General features: G+C 50.1%; 1 protein-coding gene and 1 long non-coding RNA gene across 2 annotated transcripts in view; one reads left to right on the top strand and one right to left on the bottom strand.

Annotated features, from left to right (window-relative positions):
• Nucleotides 1–1,857: 1,857 nt before the first annotated feature.
• Nucleotides 1,858–5,989, bottom strand: LOC139040153 (uncharacterized). Its single transcript, XR_011494130.1, has 3 exons — nt 5,575–5,989; nt 3,171–4,066; nt 1,858–2,745 (listed from the first exon to the last, which is right to left on the bottom strand). It is a non-coding gene; the product is annotated as an uncharacterized lncRNA (long non-coding RNA).
• A 21-nt stretch (nt 5,990–6,010) lies between these two features.
• RCC1L (RCC1 like) overlaps nt 6,011–13,504 on the top strand; it is a 61,970-nt gene continuing 54,476 nt past the window's right edge. The window contains exon 1 of the mRNA XM_044746757.2: nt 6,011–6,441. The gene's annotated coding sequence lies outside the window, so the exon portion shown is untranslated. The remainder of the gene's footprint in view (nt 6,442–13,504) is intronic.

Raw genomic sequence — 13,504 nt, 5'->3', positions numbered from 1 at the left:
TAGATTTGCTTCCCTCACTTGGTCCCTTCCCCTTGCAGGCGGTGAGGTCCTGGAGGACACGGGCCGCGTGAGGGCTTTCAGAACCGCCCCCAGGCTCACACCGCGCCTTCCCAGAGTGAGCGCAGGGCCCACAGCAGCTGAAAGAAGGGGGTGATCTCAGAGCCCCCTTCCGCCTCCGAGCACCTCCCATCGTGGCCATGGGCGCCAATCATGAAAGGTACCTGTTGCTTTGGCCAGGGGAACCCCCAGAAGGACCGCTGAGTGTGCCTTCCCTCTTCCAGTTACTCCTCTGAGCACGAGCACGAGTGGCCACCAAGCCCCTGGTGGTCAGGCCCAGCATTGCAGCAGCAGGCGGGAAAGCAGGCCATGAAAGACACACCTTGGTTCGGGGCCTGGAGGCAGCGGTTCCAGCAGGGCCCAGGGCGCAAAGGAGAAGGCCGTGCAGGCTCCGGGGGTGATGTGAGGGACCTGCGAAGCCTCTCTTGCTCCCTCTCTCCTTGCACTGGCCCCGGCGTGTGCACTTTCCCCACGAGGCCTCCTCACTGCAGCCAGGGCACTGACTCCACTCCACGTCCAAATGAGGGCCCCGAGGCTCCAACAAGGATGGCCTCGGTCGTGCTCTCCAGAGGAGGGGTCCTGTGCTCTGCCACGTTCTGCAGTAGCCAGGTGCCCAGCCCACCTACAGCTCAGGCTGCCCTGTGCCCAGGAAGGCCTCGAGGGTCTAGAAGGCCCTTTCCAAGGCCTCGGAGCACAGTGGGTCATGGACGGACAACTGAGATCGAGCAACTCTTCTACAAGCTTGTGGGGTCCTTGGAGTCACTCCTCTAGGCTCCCCAATTGACGGAGGAGTAACCTCAGGCCTTCTATCCACTAGCCCCTTCCACATTGGGGGCGGGGACATCCTCCAGGTGCCCAGAGTGGTGGACACAGGACCCCAGACCTTGTCAGGCTTCCTCCTCCTCATGCTACAGACCTGGGCATGTTGCTAGGGGACCGGAAACCTCTGGGCCATGGCAGAGCCACCTCCAACCTCTTTCTTCTTTGCGGCTGTCACCTCCCCAGTGTGCACTCTCCTCCTGACCCCCACCCTGGGCAGGCAGAGTTGTGTGAGAGTGAGTGTGCACCCAGGTGCGGATGCCCAAAGGAAAGGGCCCCCAATGGGAGGGCGTGGACAGAGGTCCCCCAGGATCTTAGGGGCTCTCCTTCCCAAGGCCAATCTCCTGGGATGCTAGAGCTGGCCCAGGGGCCTGGAAGCCTCGCTTCTCCTCTGGACTCTGCCCACCTCGCGGGCCCAGGGCCGGTCCCTGTTTCCCCTGGCCTCAGCTTCCCAACTGTCCCGTGAGGGTTGCGCAGGAACTGCATCAGCCCTGCTCGGCATGGACACAGCCCTGGCCTCCTGCCCCCCTGGGTGTGGCGGGGCCGCCCTCAGGGGCTCCCAGGCCTCTCTCCCTCGGGGCAGCCGGGCCTCCTGTCCCTGGCCAGGCACACAGAGCAGCCCTGCCGGCAGCACACGTGGGGGTCCCCGCCCCCAGCACGCATGTGGACCACAAGAGGCTCCTGACATGGCTGCTTTCGATCAGTGCTTCTGAAAATATGGAAGCAGCCTAGGATGGCCACCTATTGCATGACACCGCTTATCGGATACATCCAGAAAAGATTGACCACAACCTGCCAGAACACACATTAGGGGTTGTCAGGCAGCAAGGGAGGAATGGGGGATGAGCGCTTTGGGAACAGGCTTCCCTTGTGGTGAAGGGAATGTTCAGCTACTGGACAGTGGTGATGGAGGCCGAGCGTTGGGACTGTACTTAACGCTCAGGAATCGTACCATTGAAAAGGAGAAAACGCAGAGTTCTTCAAATAGAAAGAAATTTATTTTACAATTTACATAAACACCAAAAAAAGACAATAAAATGAGAAACATAAACGGCTACACAGACATACCGGTCAAGGGGCGAGAGGAAGGGAGGTTGTGGTGAGGGAGAAGGTGGAAGGGATGGGTCAGGACCTGGGGATGACAGGGGGTTGGAGAGTGAGCTCTCCTGGGGACAATCCTGGGGCCTGAGCGGGCTCCATGGCTCCAGGAGGATCTGGAGCATGGGATGGCTCTCCCTGGTGTGCTCCCACAGCTTCAGCTGTCTCTACAGCCCTGGCAGGAGCTGAAGCAGGGAATGGATCCCCCTGGTGTGCTGCCGCAGCTTCAGCCTGCCCCAGGGCCCTGGCAGGAGCTGGAGCAGGGGATTGCTCCCCCTGGGCTGTGGTCCAGGCTTCAGCCACCTCCACAATCCTGGCAGGAGCTGGAGATGGGGATGCCTCTCCCTGGTCCATGGCCCCGGCTTCAGCAGGCTCCTGGGGCCTGGCAGGATCTGGAGCAGGGGATGGCTCTCCCTGGTCCATGGCTGCGGCTTCAGCTGGCTCCTGGGCCCCTGCAGGAGCCAGAGCAGGGCATGGGTCTCCCTGCTCAGCTGTTTCGAGCACAGCAGGCAGCATGGCTCCTGCAGGAGCCTGAGTAGGGGCTGGCTCTCCCTGCTTCCGGCGTGGGGCCCCGCTTGTCTCCTGCTCTTCTGCAGGAGCTGCTCAAAAGGATTGTTCTCCCCACACATGTGCTGGGCCCTGTACTGGCTCTGACGCTGGCCTTTTCCCCACGCATGTCGCTCCAGTGTTCCTGCACAGCTTCTCCTCCCTCGGGGAGATGGACTCCGTGTCCCCTTCCACCAGCTCTGTGCCCACCTCCTGAGATGACCTCTGCAAAGACAGTGACCAACAGCCAGCCCAGAAGCATCAGAGTCTTGCTCAGCTGCCCTTCCTCTTTCTTCTGTCTTCTAGACCTAATGCTTCCAGATCAGGCACGACCCTGTGTCTGCGCAGAATTCTCCCCAGGATGAAACAGATAGACCTCAGGGGCTCGGGAGAAACCTCAGGCAGAGTGTCCTGCCCAGCACCCCATGTCCCACCCAATCAGGCATGAGCTGGGTTGGGAATGGGCCCGGCCCTCCAAGCTTCTAACCCCTCATCAGCCTGCTCCTCCTCGCAGTGGTCCACTCACACAAACCACCCTTCCACACACACACACACACACACACACACAGGGAGGGAACGTAGGGCTGTCCAAGTGGGACTACAGTGGTGGCCTGGCCTGGATTGGCCCACCCTGGGCGTCTCTGTATTACCTTTGTGTCCTTTCTCACAAACGTCCAGAGATGTCTCAAGTGGGACAGGAGCCAGCATCTGCATCTTGGGTGCTCGTGGCGGTCTCTGCTGAGTCTGCGGACCCGGCAGATGGGCAGACAACACGAAAACATGGTGCTCCTTCCAGACATGTGCTAGATGAGTGAGCTGTTGGGGGCTGTCTCTATGAGCTGGGAACTTAATACTCAGGAATTGTACAATTTAAAAGGAGAAAACACAGATTTCTTAAAATATAAATCAACAAATCTATTTCAAAACTGACACAAACACCACAACAAGACAAGAAATCAAAAAACATAAATGGCCACACAGACATACAGGTTAAGGGGGGAGACGAAGGGAGGTCGTGGTGAGGAAGAAGGTGGAAGGGATGGGTCAGGAGCTGGGGATGACGGGGGTTGGAGAGTGAGCTCTCCCGAGGACAGGGCTAGCGCCTGAGCAGGCTCCAGGTGCCCAGGAGGATCTAGACAAGGGGATGGCTGTCCGTGATCTGCAGCTGTGGTTTCAGCTGCCTCGCCAGCCCCAGCAGGAGGCAGAGAAGTGGATGGCTCTCTCTGGACCGTGGCTGAGGCTTCAGCAGTCTTCCAGGCACAGGCAGAATCTGGAGCAGCAGATGGCTTTCCCTCTTCCCTGGCCGTGACTTCAGCTTGCTCCTGGGCCCTGGCAGGAGCCGGAGCAGGGCATGGCTCTCCCTGTTCTGGGGCCACATGTTCAGCTGGCTCCACAGCCATGGTGGGAGCTGGAGCAGGGGATGGCTCTCCCTGCTCCATGGCCGCGTCTTCAGCCAGCTCAAGAGTCCCAGCAGGAGCTGGAGTGGGGGATGGCTATCCCAGCTCCTGGGCCCTGTCTTCAGCTGGCTCCACAGCCCTAGCAGGAGCTGAAAAGTCAAAGCCCGTGTCTTTCCACTACTGGCAGTCCCCATCATCCTCCCCCCAAGCTCCCCTTACTAAGCCAACCTGTGGCTGTGACAGCAGTGCCCGGCTGGCCCCTGCCCTGGCTTACAGTAGGCACAGATATATTGGGGGATTTCCTTCCAACCTCTGCCCAGTGTCCACTCACAGAGTGGCATCAAAACTTCCTCAGTCCCAGGGCTGGCGTGCTCTGCTCTCATCTGTGAGCTCCCCAAAGTCCCCTCTCTTAACCGGGGCTGGGAAGGGCCCTACATGTCCCCACATCCAGACCCAGTGGCTCAGAAATGTGGCCCAAGATGGCCATGGGGTCCTAAAGGTCAGCCTGGGAGATGCTGCCAGGAGGGTCCTGTGGTAGGTGGGCAAGTTTCTCTTTGCTGATCAGCAAATGGTGCCATCAGCTTGGGGTGGGGGCCACGACTTTCCTGTCTCCCCAGAGCCTTCTCTGCTGACCTCCATGGCCTCCTCTGTCACCTCAGAGGGGACGAGCCCCACCAGACCCTGCATTTTCTTCTGGACACCACACTGGTCCCTGAGGCCATGCTGCCCGGTGGGGAGGCCACAGTGGGCATCTCTGAGTTCCCCGGCTCCCTCTCTTCCACCAGGGGCCTGTGGCCTGCAGAGGGTGGGAGGGGAGCCTGCTGGTGCTTGGGGGGCTCTGGACCCCCTGAACCTTGAGAGTTGAGGTGTGCACAGCTCTCCAGCTCGGACGAGTGCCTGGGCTGAGGGCAGTGGCATGGGAAGCACCTCTTGGGGGACTTGGGAGACCCCTGTGGAGGATGGAGGTGCAGAGCCAGTCCCGCTCAACTCTCTGAGGGTGAGGACTGGGGCTCAGGGAGAAGGGGGTTCATGGGAACCAGGGGAACCGATGCTGAGGGTGGAACCAGAGCAGATATTTCTAATTGGAGTGAGGGGAAGTGGTGGCCAGGGCTCCCCCTGTCCCTGCCTCTCCCCTCCTTGGCTCTCACCACTCTGGACTGTACAGGGATGGGGTGGGCGAGGGGCGAGGGGTGGGGTTAGTGTAGACGGTTTGAGCTTTTCTCACCAGGGAGAGGCACAGAGGCAAAAACACAAGGTCAGAGCCCAGGTGGCGGCTCCCGGTGCCCACTTACCCCGCCTCTCGTTTCCCTCCCTGCGCCGCCTGCCTCCCCACCCTGAGCCCAGAGACCCTCAGCCCCTGCGGGGCATCTTCCTCAGGCCTCCCTGAGCCACAGCTGCCCTCAGGGTCCACCTTTGCCTGCAGCCTGCAGGAAACGTGGTAAGGGGCTCTTGTCCTGAACATGGGATCAAGGGTCACCCAAGATGGCAGCCCCCAGCATGGGATTCCTCTGACGTTTTCTTCGTGTCACACAAGGGACCTGAGCTCCACGTGGGCAGGAACCATATTGGGTTTTGCTCCCTGGTGAAGTTACAGTGCTGGGCACACAAGCAGGGAATAGAGGCTACTGGCTGAACGATTAAAAGAATGAATTCCTACCTGAACGAATGAACGGATGATGAATGAGTGAAAGCCTGAATGAATGAATGACTGGCTGAATGAGTGAGTGAGTGAGGCCATGAGTGAACGAGTGGATGAATAAGCCAGTGAATGGAAACACAGACGCCGCGATGCAAACGGGAGGAGCCTCTATTTCTTGTCCTCTGGCCTCTGCCCAGCTCAAGCGCCCAGCCAGTCCCTGCCGCTCCTGGCCTCCGTTTCCCCACTGTCCCCTGAGGGGCAGGTCCTGGGGCTACAGCAGCCCAGCTTGGCGTGGCCATGGCCGGGCTCTCCCCGCGGGCTGTGGCGGGGACGCGCTCGGAGCCGCACTGCCTCCCTCCAGCGGCGGACATGGGCGGACCCCGAGGTCGGCCGGGCTCCCTTCCTGGCCCTGTGCACAACGGCCAGAGAAAGCGCGTGCCCGTGACCGCCCGCCACGCGCACGCGCACGCGCACGCGCATCGCCAATGGCGCCCAAGAGCCGCTCCCGAGGGTCTTGGCCTGCCATCTGCTCCGTGGCCGGGTCGGGTGGGGCGTGCGGAGAGGTCCTGGGTTCCAGGGGTCAGGCTGTGGGCGCGGCGGGGGGAGCCGAGAGAGGGAGCCTGTCCCCCCAGAACCCTCGGCCCCGCGTCCTGGGCCAGCCGGCGCCCAGAGGCCGGCAGAAGAGGCTCCGGGGCCGCAGAGATGGCCTCTGAGCTCGGAGACCCGCCTGTGGTTCGCCCTGTGGGCCGGACGCAGGGGACGGGTGCCCTTTGTTCCGTGTCCCGCTCCTTTATCCCCGAGGGCTGTTCGTCGGCATCTGCAGGGACAGCAGGAGACCTCCGTCACCTCGGTGAAGGACACGGCCCTGGCCTGGTCAGCCTGCAGGTGAGAGAGCTGCTGCCCACCACCAAAGGCGGCGCCATCCCCCCACCCCTGTGCCAGGCCCTGTCTGGACCCCTGTGGGAGGGACGGGGACCTGGTGGCAGGAGCACACCTGTCTCGCAGGTGGATGCTACCTGGGCGAGGAGACCAATGTGTCTCTGCTCATTTATGATGAGTTGATGCGTTTACTGTGGGGGACTATAGGGATGAAGGGGTCAGGACTCTAGTCGTTTGGTTCAAATGTCCGTGGGGATAAACTGAAAATGGCAACTCGCCCTAGAGTTTTCTCCTGTCCAGTAGACTGTTTCGTTTCTGCGTTGGGGAAAGAACGAAAATGATCCTATGTTTTACCCTTTGGAAAAAAGAAAGCACCAACCTTTGTTTCTTTAAAATGATGTCAAAAGTTACTGGTATCCTTCAAGTTTTGTTTGGGGGTCACTTGATGGTAAACAGGCAGCTTTCTTGGAAAATGTCTTGTTCTAATGATCAGGCCACTCCTGGCACAGGGAGCAGAGATTTTTATGTCTCGCCAGGGAGAAAGGCCCTGGATCAGCTGTCAGAGAGACTCCCAGTGTGTCCTTGGTGCCTCCCTGCGTCTCAGTTTCCTCATCTGTAACATCGGGCTAGGCTGGAGGGCCTAAGTGGTTTCCAGAAGTTCCTGCAGTTCTGACAGCTGATGCCTTAAGTTACCAAATGTTCCTGAAGCCATAAAACAGGGGACACAAATAGTTTTTTCCCTTTGAGGGTCTAAACTGGTAAACAGACAAATGAGAGAGGCCGAGCTCTCAGATGAGTGGTTCCAGTGAAACTCGCTCACGGCCTGTGTGTCGTGGAAAGTTCCCCTTTCCGTGCTCACTGCACAGGTCCTGCTCCTTCCGTCTCACCAGAGTTCATCTATGCCCTTGGGCACTTTCATTCATCTTTCAGCAGGATCTGTGTTCACCCTGGTGGGTCCCTGACTGTCACACCAATGAGTCAATAATGTTCACTTGTTCCAAGTCCTGCTGTTTAAAATCCCATCTCCAGCTCTGTTCTGGTCAAGTTTCTAAGGAAACCTCCGTGTCTTGGTCTGATTGAATTAGAGAGAATGTTACAGCATACGCACTCACGTTTTCTCCCTTTGGATGTGTTTCCCACATGGAATAGCTGCTTTGAAAATCAAAAGATAAAATTTCCACTCTGTCCTCTGCCAGCTACCCTCTTACCGAGAGAGACACCTTAAGCTGCACCTGCTTTTCCTTGGGAAGATCGAGGCATAAATTCAAGGCAAAATTTCTTTAGTGTGAAGGGTCGGGTTAGGGCTGCTGCCGCCCATGCTGCTGGCTGGAGCAAGTCTGCACCCCTCTTCCTGTGGTCAGCATCCCCCATCCTTTCCTTCCGAGGATGTCTTGCCCTTTTCCCTGGGGGTGGGCTTTGAGGGGCTGTGACCCACATCCTTTGGATTGGTTGGGACTCGGCTGTAGCCAGTGCCTCGTCCTACTTATCGTGGGACAAAGGCACATCCCAAAGTTAAAAGAAAATTACTCTTCTTTTTTAAAACAGCTTTGTTGACATATAACTGCCATGCCATGTAATCCACCCATTTTCAGTGTACAATTCAGTGGTTTGTGGGATACTCACAGAGCTGCGCAACCATCCCCACAATAGTAGAACATGTTCATCCCCTCAAAATGCAACCCTGTACCCATGAGAAGTCACTCTCATTCCCCCATCCCCATGGCCCTAGGCAACCACTCATCCACTCTTTGTCTCTCTCTGTCTATTTTGGACATTTCATATAAACGGAATAACACAATACGGGTCCTTTGATGGCTCCTTTAATGTAGGATGTTTCAAAGTTCATCCGCATTTATAACACATGTCAGTAATTGATTCTCTTTTATGCCAAATAATATTCTGTTGTCTGGATATACCATGTTTTGTTTACCCACTAACCAGTGGAGGGATATTTGGGTTGTTTCCAACTTTTGGCTCTTGTGAATCCTGATGCTATGAACATTCATGTTCAAATTTTTCATATGTTTCCATTTCTCCTGGGTACATACCTGGGACTGGAATTGTGGCGTCGTATGGAAACTGCGTCTAGATTTTGAAGAGCTGCTGGGCTGTTTTCCAAAGGGCTGCGCCATGTTTTATTTCTGCCAGCAACGTATGAGGATTCCAAATTCTGCCCATCCTTGTCGACACTTCTTACTATCTACATTTTAAATTACCACAGTCCTAGTGGCTGGGCAGTGATATCTTGATTGTGGCTTTGATTTGCTTTTCCCTTCTGAGTAACGATGTTGAGCATTTTGCCTGTGCTTTTTGGCCTCTTGTGTATCTTCTTTGGAGAAATGTCTGTTTAGCTCCTTTCCCCATTTTTAAGTTGAGTTATTAGTTTCTTTATTATTTTATATTTATTTTTTTAATTCTTCATTTTATTTATTTATTTATTTATTTATTTATTGAGTTAATGATAGGTTACAATCTTGTGAAATTTCAGTTGTACATTATTGTCATTCGTGTTGTAGGTGCACCACTTCACCCTTTGTGCCCACCCCCCACCCCACCTTTCCCCTGGTATCCACTAATCTGTTCTCTTTGTCCATATTTTTAAATTCCTCATATGAGTGGAGTCATACAGAGATTATCCTCCTCTAACTGGCTTATTTCACTTAACATAATTCCCTCAAGATCCATCCATGTTATTGCAAATGCAATGATTTTGTTCTGCTTTGCAGCTGAGTAGTATTCCATTGTATATATGTACCACATCTTCTTTATCCATTCATCTGTTGATGGGCACTTAGGTTGCTTCCATGTCTTGGCTATTGTAAATAATGCTGCAATGAACATTGGGGTGCATAGGACTTTGGAATTGCTGACTTCAAGCTCTTTGGATAGATACCCAGTAGTGGGATGGCTGGATCGTATGGTAGTTCTACTTTTAATTTTTTCAGGAATCTCCATACTGTTTTCCACAGTGGCTGCACCAGTTTGCATTCCCACCAGCAGTGTATGAGGGTTCCTTTTTCTCCACAACCTCTCCAACATTTGTTACTATTAGACTTAGATATTTTTGTCATTCTAATGGGTGTAAGGTGATATCTTAGTGTAGGTTTGATTTGCAGTTCCCTGATGATCAGCGATAATGAGCATCTTTTCATGTGCCTATTGGCCATCCGTATATCTTCTTTGGAGAAATGTCTGTTCATGTCTCCAGCCCATTTTTTGATCGGGTTGTTTGATTTTTTGTTGTTGAGTTGTGAGAGTTCTTTATATATTATGGATATTAAGCTTCTGTCAGATATATGACTTGCAAATGTTTTTTCCCAGTTAGTGGGTTGTTTTTTTGTTTCAATCCTGTTTTCATTTGCCTTGAAGAAGCTCTTTAATCTGAGGAAATCCCATTTGTTTATTCTTTCTGTTGTTTCCCTTCTCTGAGAAGACATGGTATCCGAAAAGATCCTTTTAATACTGATGTCAAAGAGTGTACTGCCTGTGTTTTCTTCTAGAAGCCTTATGGTTTCAGGTCTCACCTTTAGGTCTTTGATCCATTTTGAGTTTATTTTGGTGAATGGTGAAAAAGAATGGTCAATTTTCATTCTTTTACATATGGCTTTCCAGTTTTCCCAGCACCATTTATTGAAAAGAGTTTCTTTTCTCCATTGTATGCTCTCAGCTCCTTTGTCGAAGATAAGCTGTACACAGAAATGTGGTTTTATTTCTGGGCTTTCAATTCTGTTCCATTGATCTGTGCACCTGTTCTTGTACCAGTACCATGCTGTTTTGATTACTGTAGCTTTGTAGTATGTTTTGAAGTCAGGGATTGTGATGCCTCCCGTTTTGTTCTTTTTTCTCAGGATTGCTTTAGCAGTTCGGGGTCTTTTGTTGCCCCATATAAATTTTAGGATTCTTTGTTCTAATTCTGTAAAGAATGTCATTGGGATTCTGATTGGGATAGCGTTGAATCTGTAGATTGCTTTAGGTAGAATGGACATGTTAAGTATGTTTATTCTTCCAATCCATGTACATGGAATGTCTTTCCATCTCCTTACATCGTCATCCAATTCTCTCAGAAAGGCCTTGTAATTTTTATTATATAGGTCCTTCACTTCCTTAGTTAAATTCACCCCGAGGTATTTTATTATTTTTGTTCAGATTGTGAATGGTATTGTGTTCTTGAGTTCTTTTTCTGTTAGTTCGTCATTAGAATATAGAAATGCTACTGATTTATGCAAATTGATTTTATACCCTGCAACTTTGCTGTAGTTGTTGATTACTTCTAAGAATTTTCCAATGGATTCTTTGGGGTTTTCTATATATAAGATCATGTCGTCTGCAAACCGTGAGACTTTCACTTCTTCCCTCCCTATTTGGATTCCTTTTATTCCTTTTGCTTGCCTGATTGCTCTGGCCAGGACCTCCAGTACTATGTTAAATAAGAGTGGTGACAGAGGGCATCTCATTCCTGTTTTCAGGGGTATGGCGTTCAGTTTTTGCCCATTGAGTATGATGTTGCCTGTGGGTTTGTCATATATGGCCTTTATTATGTTGAGGTGGTTCCCTTCTATGCCCAATTTGTTCAGAGTTTTTATCATAAATGGCTGTTGGCTCTTGTCAAATGCTTTCCCTGCATCTATTGAGATGATCATGTGGTTTTCATTCCTCAGTTTGTTGATGTGGTGTATCATGTTGATTGATTTGCGGATGTTGCACCATCCCTGTGTCGCTGGTATGAATCCCACCTGATCATGATGTATGATCCTTTTGATGAATTGCTGAATTCTGGTTGCCAAAATTTTGTTTAGAAGTTTTGCATCTATGTTCATCAGTGATATTGGTCTGTAGTTCTCTTTTTTCGTGCTGTCCTTGTCAGGCTTTGGTAGCAGCATGATGTTGGCCTCATAGAATGTGTTAGGAAGTGTTCCATCCTCCCTAATTTTTTGGAATAGCTTGGAAAGGATAGGTATTAAATCCTCTCTGAAAGTTTGGTAGACTTCCCCAGGAAAGCCATCTGGTCCTGGGGTTTTATTCTTTGGGATGTTTTTGATTGCTGTTTCAATCTCTTTCCTTGTGATTGGTCTGTTCAAATTGTCTGCTTCTTCTTGAGTGAGCTTTGTGAGATTGTAGGAGTCCAAGAATTTATCCATTTCCTCTAGGTTATCCATTCTGTTAGCATAGAGTTTTTCGTAGTATTCTCTTATAATCTGTTTTATTTCTGCAGAGTCTGTTGTTATTTCTCCTCTTTCATTTCCGATTTTGTTTATTTGAGGTTTCTCCCTTTTTTCATTGTAAGTCTGGCTAGGGGTTTGCCAATTTTATTTATCTTCTCAAAGAACCAGCTCTTTGTTTCATTGATCCTTCCTACCGCCTTTTTCGTTTCAATAGTATTTATTTCTGCTCTGATTTTTATTATTTCTCTCCTTCTGTTGACTTTGGGCTTTATTTGTTCTTCTTTCTCTAGTTCAGTTAGGTGTAGTTTAAGATTCCTTATTTGGGATATTTCTTGTTTGTTAAGATGTTCCTGTATTGCGATGAATTTTCCTCTTAATACAGCTTTTGCTGTATCCCATATGAGTTGGTATGGCATGTTATCATTTTCATTTGTTTCCAGGTATTTTTTTATTTCTTCTTTAATTTCTTCAAGGATCCATTGCTTGTTCAGTAGTGTATTGTTTAGTCTCCACATCTTTGTGCCTTTCACAGCTTTTTTTCTTGTAATTAACTTCTAGCCTTATAGCATTATGATCAGAGAAGATGCTTGTTATTATTTCAATTTTTTTTTAAATTTGTAGAGGCTTGCCTTGTTTCCCAACATATGGTCTATCCTTGAGAATGTTCCATGTGCACTTGAGAAGAATGTGTATTCTGCTCTTTTAGGATGAAATGATCTATATATGTCTACTAAGTCCAATTGTTTTAGTTTTTCGTTTACCTCCACTATTTCCTTGTTGATTTTCTGTCTGGATGATCTGTCCATTGATGTGAGTGGGATGTTGAGGTCCCCTACTATTATTGTGTTGTTTTTACCATCTTCCTTTAGGTGTGTTAATAGTTGCTTTATGAACCTTGGTGCTCCTATCTTGGGTGCATAGATATTTATAAGCATTATTTCTTCTTGATGAAGTGTCCCTTTGGTCATTATATATTGTCCCTCTGTGTCTCTCTTTACCTGTCTTATTTTAAAATCTGCTTTGTCTGATATAAGAATTGCAACACCTTCTTCTTTTTTGCTTGCTATTAGGTCGAAGTATTGCCCTCCACCCCTTCACCCTGAGCCTGTGTTTGTCCTTGGGGCTGAGGTGTGTTTCCTGGAGGCAACAAATTGTTGGATCTTGTTCTTTAATCCATTTTGTCAATCTGTGTCTTTTTATTGGAGAGTTCAATCCATTTACATTGAGAGTGATTATTGATGCATGTGGACTTAATGCTGTCAATCTGTTGCTCGTTATCTGGCTTTCCTGCGTTTCTCTTCCTGTGTTCTTTAGCCTACCCATTTAATACTGTAATTTCTTATGCTGAGTTTCTTAGATTTTTCTTTATTTATGTTTTGTGGCTCTGTTCTGTTTTTTAGTTTAGTGGCTACCCTGAGGTTTGTATTTAGAATCTTGTGTATAATATAGTTTATTCTCTGGTGGCCTCTTATTTTCTTGGCCTAGACTGATTTAGTCCCTTTGCTCTTCCCCTCCTAAATTATTATTTTAATTTCTTATTCCAACTCATGTTATGAGTTTGTAGTTAGAGTGATAAGATCCTCTTTGCTTTGGTAGTTTCCTTACCTTTATCCTAATGCTATAGTTGAGTATTTGCTTCCTATTCTGGTTCTATTCATCTGTCTCCCTACTCTGTGGTTTGTGACCCCTTTCTCCCTTTTTTCTTTTTTCTGGTATGAGAGCCTTCTTGAGGATTTCTTGTAGTGGAGGACTTTTGGTTACAAATTCCCTTAACTTTTGTTTGTCTGGAAAAGATTTAATTTCTTCCTCATATCTGAAGGATATTCTTGCTCGGTAGAGTATTCTTGGCTGAAGATTTTTATCTTTTAAAGTTTTGAATATGCCACGCCATTCTCTCCTAGCTTGTA

Source organism: Equus asinus, chromosome 14 (genome assembly GCF_041296235.1).
Source record: "Equus asinus isolate D_3611 breed Donkey chromosome 14, EquAss-T2T_v2, whole genome shotgun sequence".
In the NCBI taxonomy this organism is placed as follows: domain Eukaryota; kingdom Metazoa; phylum Chordata; class Mammalia; order Perissodactyla; family Equidae; genus Equus; species Equus asinus.
The sequence above is the reverse complement of the archived record's forward strand: the minus strand, read 5'-3'. Positions and strand labels throughout refer to the sequence as shown.